The sequence below is a fragment of the Octodon degus genome, unplaced genomic scaffold, assembly GCF_000260255.1.
Source record: "Octodon degus isolate 3935 unplaced genomic scaffold, OctDeg1.0 scaffold00018, whole genome shotgun sequence".
In the NCBI taxonomy this organism is placed as follows: Eukaryota; Metazoa; Chordata; class Mammalia; order Rodentia; family Octodontidae; genus Octodon; species Octodon degus.
This window is the reverse complement of record NW_004524594.1, coordinates 16,409,138-16,422,238: the sequence shown is the minus strand read 5'-3', so window position 1 is coordinate 16,422,238 and position 13,101 is coordinate 16,409,138. Positions and strand designations below refer to the sequence as shown.

Genomic DNA, 13,101 nt, shown 5'->3' with positions numbered 1-13,101 from the left:
ATGGTGACAACCTCACCAGGAAGTGAGGGTGGACATGTCACTTGTGGCAGAGTCGCCAGTGATGAGGCTTCAGGAAGAGGTGGAGAAAGGGCAAGGATCAGCAATCAAAAGAACAGTGAGTGGTCAGCAGAAACCAAAGAAGGACCACAGGGCGGAAGCTACAGACTGGAGCCCAGGAGCCATGTGTGGATGGCCTACGTGTTGAATGGACACACAACACATGATGGGAAGGCAAGAACCTCACCATCACCCTTCCAGAGCCTCTGACAATGGGCTGAGCCCCAGGCTGAGGTCTGGGCACAAGTGGGCTGAAGCCATGTGCCAGCTGGTACAGTGGTAGGTAGAGCAGTCCTAGCCACAGAACAGAAGCCCTGTGGATGCCAGCACGACTGGATGCTCAGTCCTGAGTTTTCCCAACTCTGAATTCCCAAGCAGGTAAGAGCTTGCAGGGAGCCACAAGCCACGAGAACTCAATACAGATGCACAATCACAGCTGATGGTCAGCTTCCCTGGATGAACTGAGTTTATACTACCAACAGCCAAAGAGTTCCTAGAAGGCTCCTGTGTAGGGCTGGGGAGATGGCTCAGTGGAATAAGTGCTTCCCTGGCAAGTGCAAAGGCTTGAGTTCAATCCCCAGTTCAGGCCAGAGGGGATTGTGCTGTGGACCCATCTCTTCACCAGTCCACCCCTCACTCCTTACAGAGGACCCCGTCCTCTTTGACTTCAGTCAGAATTATAGGGAATTCCACTGGCCTCCCTCATAACTGGTCACTGAGATGCCACATACCATGTGTCACATGCCTCCATCCATTCCCTTTGGGCCCCAGGTAAGGACTTGAGTCAACACAACTTGCCTGTTGTCCCTAGGGGAACACTCTGGAGTAGGAGCTGCTGGCAGAGGTAGAAGGAGGTGCCATCAATTATTGATTGTGGCCTGACCAATCACTCTAAAACCAAATGTAAAATGATTCAACCTTCTCCCACAATCCCAGGTCAGGAATGAGGGCAGGGCAGGGCTAGTCCAACAGTGACCAGCCTCAGCTGAATTACTTGGCTGCATTTTGCTTGGCAGCTGGGCTCCACTGGGAAATCTAAGAAGTCTTGATCCTCCTATCTTGGGCTTCCTCACAGTATGATATTCTCATAGAAGCAAGATACTGTACACGTTGGCTGGCTTCTCATGGGAGCAAATCCCTAAGATTTCTTGAAGCTTAGGCTTTGCAGCCATAGAGTGACTCTCTACTGTGTTTTAGTGGCATAAGTACCCTCAGATTCTAGGGCAGTGGAGAATGAACCCCACTGGATGTGGCAACAGAAGAGCTTCCTTAATACATGCGGAGGAGGGAGTGTGCCAGCATCTCTGTCAGCCAGGCAGTGCCCTTCACAGGGTGGCTGCTTGTGTGCAAGAATAATCCCAGGCCAACAGGTTGCACCCTGGTCAGAGAAACGGACCCAAGTGAAAGCTGTGGGTAAAGCCACTGGTCCTGTCTCTCCAGCACTTCTTCTCTTTGAACTGGCCAACTTGCTTGGTATCCACCTTGTAATCCATAAAATAAGGTGCATCCATCAGGATTCAATTAGAGAAAGCAGGGGCACAAGACAGACTCAGAATTGGGCCTTGGTCTCCTGGGGTCAGATCTGGAGTGACAGAGTCGGGGTGCTCAGCTGCTTGTAGAATGTTGCTGCTCAGGTTCTGTGACTGTGCTGGAGGACAGCAGGGCATGCGGTCAGGAGGAAGATGGGCAAGATTAGCTGGACATGATGCAGACATCTGTGAACCCATGTGGACACTGGAGCCAATGCCTATCTCTTGCTACTTTGGGCCGGGCTGAATAATGGCCTCCCATTCATATTTTATCATAGAGTCCTCGTTATCACAGAATAGACTTAGAGCACAGAGACACAGGCACACAGGGGAGATAGCCATAAGAATGCAGAAGCAGAGCCAGCTAAATAGCTCAGCAGATTTAAGCGCCTGCAAGCAGGTACAGGGGCCAGGGGTTTGATCCGTGCTGGCTCTGCCCCTGGAGCACTCTAAGATAGCAATTGAGACTGGGTGTAGTGGCGTGTGCCTGTAATCCCAGCACTTGGGAGGCTGTAAACAGGTGGATCACTATGAGTCCAACCTAGTAGTGAGACCCTGAACACCCTGTAGACCCTTCCCTAAAAAACAAAACAAAACAAACAAACAAACAAAAAAAAAAAGCAGAGATTGGTGATGTGGCTGTAGCCAAGGGGTGGTATGGCCATAGCCAAGGAAGGCCTGGAGTTCCCAGAAAGACCCTTCCCCTGGACCCATCTGGATAAGCGTATTCTACTCCACTCCTTGATTATAACCTCATGGTCTCCAGAGCTGAGTGAGAGTAAGTTCCTATGGCTTAAGACCCCCATTTGTGATCATTTGTTGGGGGAACCCCAGGAAACCAATGTTCACCTGACTGTAGAGTGCAGGGCTACCCAGATAAGCTGGTACCTCTTAGCAAGTCACTGTATGTTCAAGGGCTCAGGACTCAGAGAAGCCTGGGTTTGGGGAAGCATTACCCAGGGAGGCTGAGTCAGCAGAAACTGAGGCAGTATGTGGGCAGCAGCCATGCACGGAGGTCTGTGAAGGGCTGCTGCTTCCTACCTATGATCTGGATACCAGCCCTGTGAGTCAGCCAGGTATTGTAAGAAACATGAAGGACTAGGCCACCTAAAATGTGGAATCAAGCACTCTCACAGGTTGGGCAGCTATAAACTTGAGGTCAGGTGTCCACAGGTTGGTTTCTTATGAGGCCTTTGTTCAGTTTAGAGGTAGCATCTTCAATCTATTTCCAGGAGGCACCTGTTGTGTGACAGCACTGTGCTGTCTACAGGCTACATGACATCACTTTGTTCAAGAAGGCTTGGAGGTTAGCACTTGGATGGGAACACAGTGTCCAGGTGGGGTTGGAATGAACTGGGAGAGTTCCTATGGAGGCTGGACCAGGTGGAAGATGCTACCTGGAGGGCAGTAGGTATAGGATCATATGGGAGGGCAGTCTCCACCAGCAATAGACGAATGTCCCAATGGGGGTCTGTCCTTGACTGGAGGGGTGTAGTAGAGGTGGTAGTCAGTCCCCAACTAAAGAATAATGCCTTAGAAGGTGGTCCTCAACTACAAATAACTACCCAGTGAATGGTCTGTCCTCAACTACAGAGTACAGCCCCAGTGGATAGTCACTCTGCAACTAAAAATTACTACCCAATGGGTAGTCAGTGTAGTCAGTCTTCAACTACAGGTTACAACCCCAGTGGGTGGTCAGTCCCCAGCTACAGAGTACAAACCCAGTGGATGGTCACTCCCCAATTACAGAGTGCAACCTTAGTGGATGGTCACTCCCCACCTACAGGTTACATCCTGAGTGGTTGGTCCCTTCCCAAATACAAATTACAACCTCACTGGAGGGTCACTTCCCAACTACAGGTCAAAACCCTAGTGGTTGGTCACTTCCCAACTACAGTGGAGGGCCATAAACCCAGTGGAGGGGCACTCCCTAACTACAGGGTACAACCACACTTGGAGGGTCACTCCCCAACTACAGGTTACAACCCCAGTGGAAGGTCACTCCCCAACTATATATTACAACCCCAGTGGAGGGGCACTCCCCAACTACAGGACACAACCACACTTGGAGGGTCACTTCCCAACTACAGGGTACAACCACACTTGGAGGGTCACTTCCCAACTGTAGGGTACAATCCCAGGGGATAGTCACTCCCTGACTACAGGTTACAACCCCAGTGGAGGGTCACTCCCCAACTATAGGGTATAACCTCACTTAGAGGGTCACTTCCCAACTACAGGATATAATCCCAGTGGAGGGCCACTCCCCAGCTACAGAATACAGCTCCAGCAGAGGGTCACTCTCCATCTACAGATTACATTCCCAGTAGATGGTGAATCCCAAACTACAGGTTACAACCCCAGTGGAGTGTCACTCCCCAACTACAGGGTACAACCACACTAGGAGAGCCACTCCCCAACTACAGTGTATAATCCCAGTGGAGAGTCACTACCCTACTACAGGTTACAACCCCAGTGGAGGGTCAACCCATGACTACAGGGTACAACCCCAGTGGGGTATCACTCCCCAACAACAGGTTACAACCCCATTGGTGTATCACTCCCCAATACAGGTTACAACCCCAGTGGAGGGTCACTCCTCAACTACAGAGTACAACCCCAGTGGAGAGTCACTCCCCAACTACAGGGTACAACCACACTTGGAGGGTCACTCCCCAACTACAGGGTATAACCTCACTTGGAGGGTCACTTCCCAACTATAGCATATAATCTCAGTGGAGAGTCACTCCCCAGCTACAGAGTACAGCCCCAGTGGAGGGTCACTCTCCATCTACAGATTACATCCCCAGTAGATGGTGAATCCCCAACTACACGTTACAGCTCCAGTGGGTGTCAGTCCCTAACTAGATATTAATACTATGGGTAAAAGGATCAGTCCTGTCTTGGGGGCCTGTGCCCAGCTCTTATAAAAGGGCTTATTCTGCAGCTGACAGTTGGAAGGAGAGGCAGAGAAATAGCCCAACCTTCTTGAGGTTTGACTAAGGTATGTTCTCACTGATTGTTCCTGATGTGGAGAACAATGAGAGTGGAGATGTGGCCTGGAAGCCTTGTCCCCAGACAGATTACCCTGAAGGGAGGAAGGTGGACAAAGTGGCAGCTAACCTTGCGACATCTGAATTGGAAGTGTGGTGTGTGCCCTAAGAAGCTGGGTCTGGGTCTTCAGCTTTATTCTGTAAGGCTTACAGCCCAGCTGGGTGCCACAAACAGTGCCCATGGTGGCCAGAAAAGGTGGACTTTCATGGCCAGAGGAGGTGGACCTGCATGACCAGAAAAGGGCGCACATGATCAGAGGAAAAAGGTCTATGTGGCCATAAGAGGAAGACCAACATGACCAGAGGAGGTAGACCTGCACGACCAGAAAAAGACCTGTGTGGCCAGTGGTTGAGGACTAGTTTGGCCATGGCAGGTAGATCTAGATGGCTAGGGAAGTGGATTCCCTTGGCCAGATGAGGTGAACTCACATTACCAAAGGAGGTGGACTTGCATGAACAGAGAGGGAACTGTTTGGCTGGAGGAGGACCCAGGTGACAAGAGCACATGGACCTGCATGATCAGAGGAGAAGGGTCCTGTGTGGTCAGAGGCAGAGGACCCAAATGAGATGGACTTGGATGACCAGAGGATGCAGACCCACATAGCCAAAAGAGAACTGTAGCCAAGGGAAGTAGATCCCCTAGTGTGGCCACTAGTGTGGGTAGGGAAAGTAGATCCACACAGCCAGAGAAGGACCCACATAATCAGAAGAGGTGCACTTTCATGACCAGAGGAGGAGGTCCTGCATGACCAGAGGAGGAGGACCCACATGGCCAAGGAGTAGACCTACACATCCAGGGGAGATGAACCTGTGTATCCAAAGAAAAAGGACTTATGTGCCCAGAAAACAGGCCAGAGGAAGTGGACGTACATAACCAGAGAAGGAAGGTCCATGTGACCAGAGAAGAAGACTGGAATGGCCAGGAAAACCAGCCCATATGACCAGTGCAGGCAGACTTGCATGACTATGGTGTTCAACCTGCAGGGCTAATGAAAGTAGACTTGCATGGCCAAAGGAGATGCAGAGGATGAGGACTAGCACAACCTGAGGACCTACTTGGTCAGATAGGTCAACCACATGACCCAAAGAGGTAGACTTATGTTACCAGAAGAAGTAGACTTGCATGACCAGAGGTGGACCTGCATGACCAGAGGTGGCAACTCAGATGACCAGAGGAAGACTGGAATGGCCAATGAAAGGGAACTAGCATGACCAGGAGATATGCACCTACATGGACAGAGGGGATCTACATGGTCAGTGGAGGTAGACCCATATGGCCAGAGGAGTAGATACATATGGCCAGAGGGGTAGACCCTCTTGGCCAAGGGGGCACAGCAGGAGCAGTCTACAGCCGTGCTTTACCACCCATTGCCCACCATCCCGTGTGGCTGTCCTAGGCCATGTCATTGAACTCTCTGTATGTGGGTTACAGCACTGGTCACCCACTGCCACTGTGGCCAGCACAGACCAGACTTGACCCCAGGGATCCCCAAAGCCCACTGCGCAGAGCTTGTACAGTCCCTTCACTGGCAAAACCATTTAGTTGGTCATCTTCAATTCTGTCCTATAGACATGCAAGTATGTTGTTGGAAGCATAGCCGCAAGCAAAACATTCCCATCTTCCCTGGGAATTCAAAGTGCCAAAGAGATGCCCACTTATGACCTCCAATTTACAAGGGCAAAGCAAAGGTGAAAAGGAAGGAGGAAATCCCAGAGTCCTGTGGACAAGCATGAGAGAGACAGCAGGACATGAAACAGGCCACAGAGGAACATGTCTCACAGCACCGCCATCTGGCTCATGGATCTTGCGTGGCTGCCATGGCCAGTGGAGGTGCAACTCTGGAATGTTACTCCCAGACTTGCCTGATGACCTTAGCAGGTTCATCTATTCCCAGGACAGTGCAGAATCAGTTATCAATGGGGAGGCCGAAATCGCCGTGAGAGGGCAGCACACTCACGTATTGCAGCCCTGAGTGCCACTGGTTGACGTGGTTTTGCTGCTGTTGGCTACAACCCCGGTTACCCCTAATGCCATAGTGGCTCACAAGGGTCATCAGAGGGGAGGATATTTGTGGATTTCTAAAGTCCACTCCTTTAGTCTAAAGCCAAGACACACTCTTTCTCAGAATGGCACGGAGTCCGCCGCGGGCCAGGAGCAGAGGTTACCGTTACCGCGAGATGGCAGTGCACTCTTACAAATCACAGCCCTAAAGCAGCCAGTGGCTGTGACTGGGGGTTTGCCCGCGGCAATGCTCCGGGTCACCCTTGGTACCGTAGCAGTTCACAAGGGTCATGGGTGAAGTAGAACATTTGTGTAAGTTTGTGGGTACGTGGCTAGTACTACATTTGCAGCTTCATGGTTTACGTGGGATAGATAGCATGGAACTCAAAGCACTTACCAGATACGGTGATCGTGGCACGTGCCGCTATTACCAGAGCGCCAATCCCATCAAAGGCCACTGCAAATGCTAAGCTCTTGGTTGAAGTACCCTCTTATCTTTCTAAGATAAGGGCTATTCTGCCCTAAGGCCCGGCATTAACATTCCCATCTGATTTGTGTTTTCAGATGTTAATTGGGTGATTTAGATGCAAAAGACCTGGGAAGGGCTGCCCTGGGTGTGGTGCACTGCCAAAGGCCTTTTGTTTCACCAAAGTGAATGCTGCAAACATCTCAAAGTCTGGGGAATCATCAAAAAGTGAGGATTGACAGGGTTATACTTATGGCCTGAGCTTGGGCATCGTCTTCCATGCCTGGCAAGTACATACAGCATGGGTGTGCGTAGCGTGTGTGTGTATGTGTGTGTGTGTGCCATAAGTCTGTATGGTAGAGGCCAGACCTGAGACTATGTGACACAGTCAGCCTAAAGTACCGTCCAGGCCACCTGTGCTTTTCTCGAGGTGTACATCTCATTCTTAGGCTGGTGCTGAAGTCGATTCAAGGTGGGAGCTAAGATTGGCTGGAGGCAACTACCTGATTCCCTTATGGTACCACGGTTCCGATGCCGCGGTGCTGTGGCACCGTGGTGCCCGTGCCGCGGTGTCACAGTGCCAGTGCTGCGATGCCTGTGCCGCGGTACCGCGATCCTGATCCCGTGGTACCGGTGCCTGGTGTTGCAGTGTTATGGTTGTGGTGCCGCGGTGGCGGTGCCGCGGTGCCGTGGTCCGGTGGTGCCGGTGTCATGTTGTCACGGTGGCTCACTGAGTCATTGGGATAGAATGTTTGTTCATTTCTACAGTTGTCCCCTTCAGTCTTGAGCCCCAAAACTGGTGAGGGCTTCTCACTTTGCCGATGGCACAGAATTGGTTGTCAGTAAAGACCGAAGTCACCGCGAGATGGCAGTCCAGCCTTATACATCACAGCCCACGGTGACAGTTGCAAAGCCGGGGTTCACCCGCGGTAATGTACCATGTTACCGATGATACAGCGGCCGTATGATAGTTAGCCAGACTCATCAAGAGACAGGAAGATTGTACATTTCTAGAGTTGTCCTTTTCAGTCTTGAGCCCCCAAACTAGCGAGCACTTATTCTCTAGAGGACACCGAATCAGTTACCGGTGGGAGACAGAAGTCACCGCGAGATGGCAGTCCAGCCTTATATATCACAGCCCAAAGTGACGCGCCGAAACCAGGATTCACCCACGGTCCTTGACTGGGTCACCCATGATGCCACCGTGGTTCACAAAGGCCACTGGTAGGTAGGATGCGTTGTGAGGCACCCAAGAAACTGCCCCACTGGTGTGCACAAAGCCATGCTGTCGATATTGAGGTAAACGAAAGTAGGTACTGGAAGACATTGGGCTGTTCCCATGCCTTGGATAATGGAGCGCTTGGCTTCAGAGGAAGACCCTTCCCACAGCAGAAAAGCCCAAGCTGCTGTGTCTAGCATAAAAGTGTTTCTGGAGTCTTTTTTTTTTTTTTTTTTTTTTTTTTTCCTGTCTTGGTTACCGGTTTCGGCAAGCTTGCCTATTGGTAAAGTTGCCACTTGAGAATGTGGATTCTAAAGTAGCCGCAAGGCGGCAGGGCAGACTCACACATCCCAGTACTAATGAACCAGAGCCTGGGGTCCTTTTATGACAGATGTGGGAGATCTATCTCTGTTGTAACTTGGGGTCCACTGATGGTGATATCTGGGGTTTTCATACAGTAAAAGTGGGGTTACCCATGATGAAATCTGAGTAGCGCTTAGCCACCAACCAGCACTTTATGGCGAGAGCTTTGGGACCAAGGATCTTCCCTAAGTCATTGCACATGCTATACACACTTGAGACCCGACTGCGTGAACAGGGCTTATAGTTCTCTCGGCTCCTTGGCAATGGATCTTGGCCATGCCCATCTTGAACTACCACCTTCATAACTCTAACGCTCTTGCTGGGAAAGCTCTGTAGACCACAGAGCTGCAACACCTCTTCTCCAGAGAATAAGAGGGGCAGGAGGGCCAGGATGGTGGTAATTTTCATTCCATTACCGAGTCTTGGTTCTCTGCACAGACAGCGGGGCAGAGCTGTGAGGTTGCCGGGTGGCTTGTTGCCAGAGATTACAGGCAAGCCATGGAGCAAGCAGCCTGCCTATCCAGACTCTGGGAGGGGGATGGTGAGGAGATCGTCAAGTGCCCCAGCATGCCGTGCCATGGGAGCTGCTGTGGCCAGAACAAGCTCCATCAACCAGATAGAGCTTAGGCTGCAAGGCAGCAGCTACCAGCCGCGGTCGCCTACCCCATTACCCCGGCACACTGGCACAACACCGACACAACACTGGCACAGCGTGCAGCCAAGCCTGAGCTCTGAGCACTCCCATTCTCACCGCATGGTTGCTCCTGGGACTTTTTCCTGCTGTCAACTCCTGAGCAACCCTAGAGAGACTGTGAGGTGCTGGCCAGTAGTGACATAAAGTGGCTGTCAAACACAAGGGACCTTTGGCCACCGCGGAGCAAGCTCCCAGAGCCCCCCAGCCAAGACAGTTTGTTGCGGAGGGACCCCGAACAGTGGGAGAGTGTGTGCCTGGGAACTTCCAGTACTCGCAGGGTGCGTGCCCGGGGTCTTCCAGCCACAGCAGAGTGTGTGCCAGGCACAGCGTGGAAGGATGCTGGGCATACACTGCTTCAAGAGGGAAGCCAATGGTCTTAGAGGACAGATGTTCTCAACCCAGAGGGGCATGTTTAGGGACAGTGCCAGGAGCTGTCTAAAGGATGCCAGAGAAAGGGTGTGGGGATGCCGTCTTTGGAGAATTCCGGGATGGGTGCGGGGTGAGAGGAACGTGCGCCCGATCAGTTCAGGGCGGAGGTGGGCCCTGCAGGGGCCCCGGCATGGCCTGATCTGATTGGCTGGCAGGACAGGGGAGGAAATTCTGGGCGGGGACACTCCAGTTAGAAAAAGCCCGGGCTAGGGGCCCGAGAGCAGGGCGAGGGAGGGGGGTGGGAAGGGTGGGGGGGGACGGGGGAAACTGGGGAAGATGGGGGTGCAGGAGGAGAGGAGTAGGGGCCGAGGAGCACCTCGGCCGTCTGGAGTCTGGCGAGAGTGGTGAAGGTGGAGGGGCTAGCTCGGGCAGGTTGTTCGGGTCTGGGAGCCAGAAAGAGTATAGAGGGAGCTCCCAGGCATCTCAGAGACGGGTGACATCGGCGGGTGGGACTGCCAGCCCGAGTTAGGGTTAAAGGAAGAAGGAGCCAGACATTCATCCCGGTTAATTTTGGTTACAGGACGTGGTGGCTGGTCGGACAAGGGAAAGCTGCTGGTCAGGGTTCGACCCCCAGGCCTGGGTGGAGGAGTAGCTGGCAGCAGTGGGCAGGTGAGGGCTGCGTCTGCTGGGCAGGTGAGTCCGCTTCACCTTCCTGGACCTCGCTTCACTGGCTTCTGGAAGGAGGTTTAGGGAGCGAGGGCTAGCGAGGAGAAGTGGCACGCCTCCTGCAGAGCAGCAGGATGAAGGCAGGATAGTAAGCAAAGGTGACATCTTCTCGGGGGGAGCCGAGACGAAGCAAAGCTGGGGGGGGTCATAGGCCTTTCCCCGGGGGAAAGAGCAAATCAAGAGAGCAGAATGGGACAAATACAAGGATGCCAGCAGGGCCAAAGCTGCTGTCTTCGGTGACTGTGGGGACAGTAGTGGAGGCCACAGGGATCCAGCACGTGTGGGAGCATTCTAGGCCCAGGCAGACATCACGGCGGGGTCACAGGACACAGAGGGGTCCCCAGCCACCACCACATCCCACCCACTGTAATTCACTTAGAAGCAGGTATAGGAGCGGCTCTGGGAGGGCCTTCCAAGGCCTGTACCAGAGCCTTGATGGCCGGAGAGCGGGAAAGAAGGGCAGTGCAGAAGGACGCCATCGGGGAGGAGCAGTGGCCACAGGTGCCGGGTTCCGGAGAGATTTCGCAGCAAGAAGGCTGTGGTGAGCCCAGCCTGTGGATTCACAGTTCCCACGCAGCACTGCGGCCCAGGAGCTGACGCGGAGAGGGCCCACAGTGGTCTTGGTGACACTGTATGCCCTAACCGCTCAGCCCCTGGGTCTGGCATGACAGACAGAACAGCACCAGGGGAGTCAAGGGCACAAGGCAAGGCCAGACTAGGCGAGGCAGGCGAGGCGGAGTGAGTGAGTGTTCTCAGGAGGGAGGTTGGGTGCAGACAGGGTGAGGCTCAACAGCCGGCGGCGAGCCAGCGAGACACTGGCCTCCAGAGCCTGTGGCCACGGTGGGCCTTGCAGGTGATGACGGAGCATTGATCGGTGCCTCTGCACTCGGACTGGAGACCAGGGTGAGTATCGAGCGTGCCAGTCACCCCACCCCTTACCCAGTCTTGCCCGCCCAATCAGTGCCCTCTCTGTTGTTCCTGTAGCCAAATCTCCAGAAGGGCGGATGTGCCTGCCAGCCTGAAGGCCAGAATGCAGGAGATACAAGTACGCTGAGAAGGAGTGATATGGTCCGGTGTGATGGTGAGGCCAGAGGGACTGCTGTCTGGCCTTCCTGGTAAGTGTGTGATCTGCCCACTGCCAATCTCAGCCATCTGGCCATCTTCCAAGTCACGCCACTCTGTCCTCTGCAGAACATTCTGGGCTGGCGACGCGGAGACACTTCCACGAGGTCTGTTCCTTTGCTTTTCCAAAAGAGCTACCACTGCTGCTCTCTGGACCTCCTAGAATCCTCAAAATGAAAGGTGAGGTGTTTCTTGCCACAGGTGAGTAGGAAGACAGGGGCGGGGCCAGGGGCCAGGACTCACTCTCTTCCTACCTGCAGAGATGGTGCTACCCAGCTCATGCCTGGGACTTGGAATTGGGGACTTCTTTAAGTCCATCTAGCTCTGGATCAAAAATATGCTGCATCCAGAACCACTTCTCCGCACACCTCAGGAATTGGCTCTGGAAGGTGAGGCTGGCCATTTCCGGAGGATCTGCCCCACCCTATCCTGTCGCCCCGCCCCCTACTCATGTGTCACTAAATCTCTCTGCAGGTAGAGCTAAAGGAGCAGGCCTCAGGAACACCATGGAAGAGCAGACCCGCAGCACTCCCCACCCCGGCAACTCCATCTTCATGGCCAGCCCCTGCTGCATTCGGGAGACCACCACCCATACGTCATCCTGGAGCCAAGCCTCTTCCGGGGGACAGAACCATCATCATCACCTCCCTCCCCTGTTCTTCTTCAGCCTTTCTGTTCTCAATTCCTCTCTCATCTTTCTTCTTTCCATTTCTTGAGAGATTCAAAGCGTCCACTACTCCGTTTCCCCTCTTGTCCCCTTTTGAACTCAGTTCAATTTGCACTAAGTCGTTTGCACTGGCTGGAGTTGTGGAGACAGCCTTGAGTCTCTCCGTGTGTGTGTGTGTGTGTGTGTGTGTGTGTGTGTGTGTGTGTTCCTCTTTGGCTACACTGCCTCAATGCCCGCCTGTTCATCCACCTCTGCGGGCCACTGAGTGCAGGCTGTGTGAGTGAGGTCTCGCCTTCCCCTCACCTAGTCTGGAAGCTCCACACCAACGGAGCCACCTAAGCATTCTGTAACACAACTTGCCTTGTGCCCCTCCCCACCAGGGCTTCACCAGAAGCTCTGGATCCATAATAAATACAGTTACAGTACTTTGTCTCAGACCTGAAATTTGTGCTGGGGGGGTGGGGGGGAGGGGAGGGGGCGGTACCACAGGCTGGGGGGAAGGGAGAATGCTGGAGGGGAGGGAGGATATGAAGAGGGGCCTGCGGGAAGGGAAGGGGCAATGGGGTGGGGGAGGGACATGAAACAGGGTGGGCCTAAATATGGGGTGAACTACACAGGGGAAGGGATTATGGGGTTATGGTGCAAACATGGTCACAGGATGCCTTTGGGCATGGGGGACTATGAGAGATATAGACATCAAGGCGGGGTGGGGGGCTGTGGATTCCACATAGAAATATGGGAACTGTAGGATCAGGGCACCCTATAGGTGGCTCGCTGGCATAAGAAGTGGCATCCTAGGCTATGAGACGGGTCAGGTGCCAATCAAGTGCCTCT

The 13,101-nt window shown here is 53.4% G+C and overlaps 1 long non-coding RNA gene across 1 annotated transcript; it reads left to right on the top strand.

The window, feature by feature from the left end:
• Window positions 1-10,078: 10,078 nt before the first annotated feature.
• Window positions 10,079-12,184, top strand: LOC111815580. Its single transcript, XR_002820251.1, has 5 exons — window positions 10,079-11,381; window positions 11,463-11,593; window positions 11,670-11,780; window positions 11,861-11,989; window positions 12,075-12,184. It is a non-coding gene; the product is annotated as an uncharacterized LOC111815580 (long non-coding RNA).
• The last annotated feature ends 917 nt before the right edge of the window (window positions 12,185-13,101 follow it).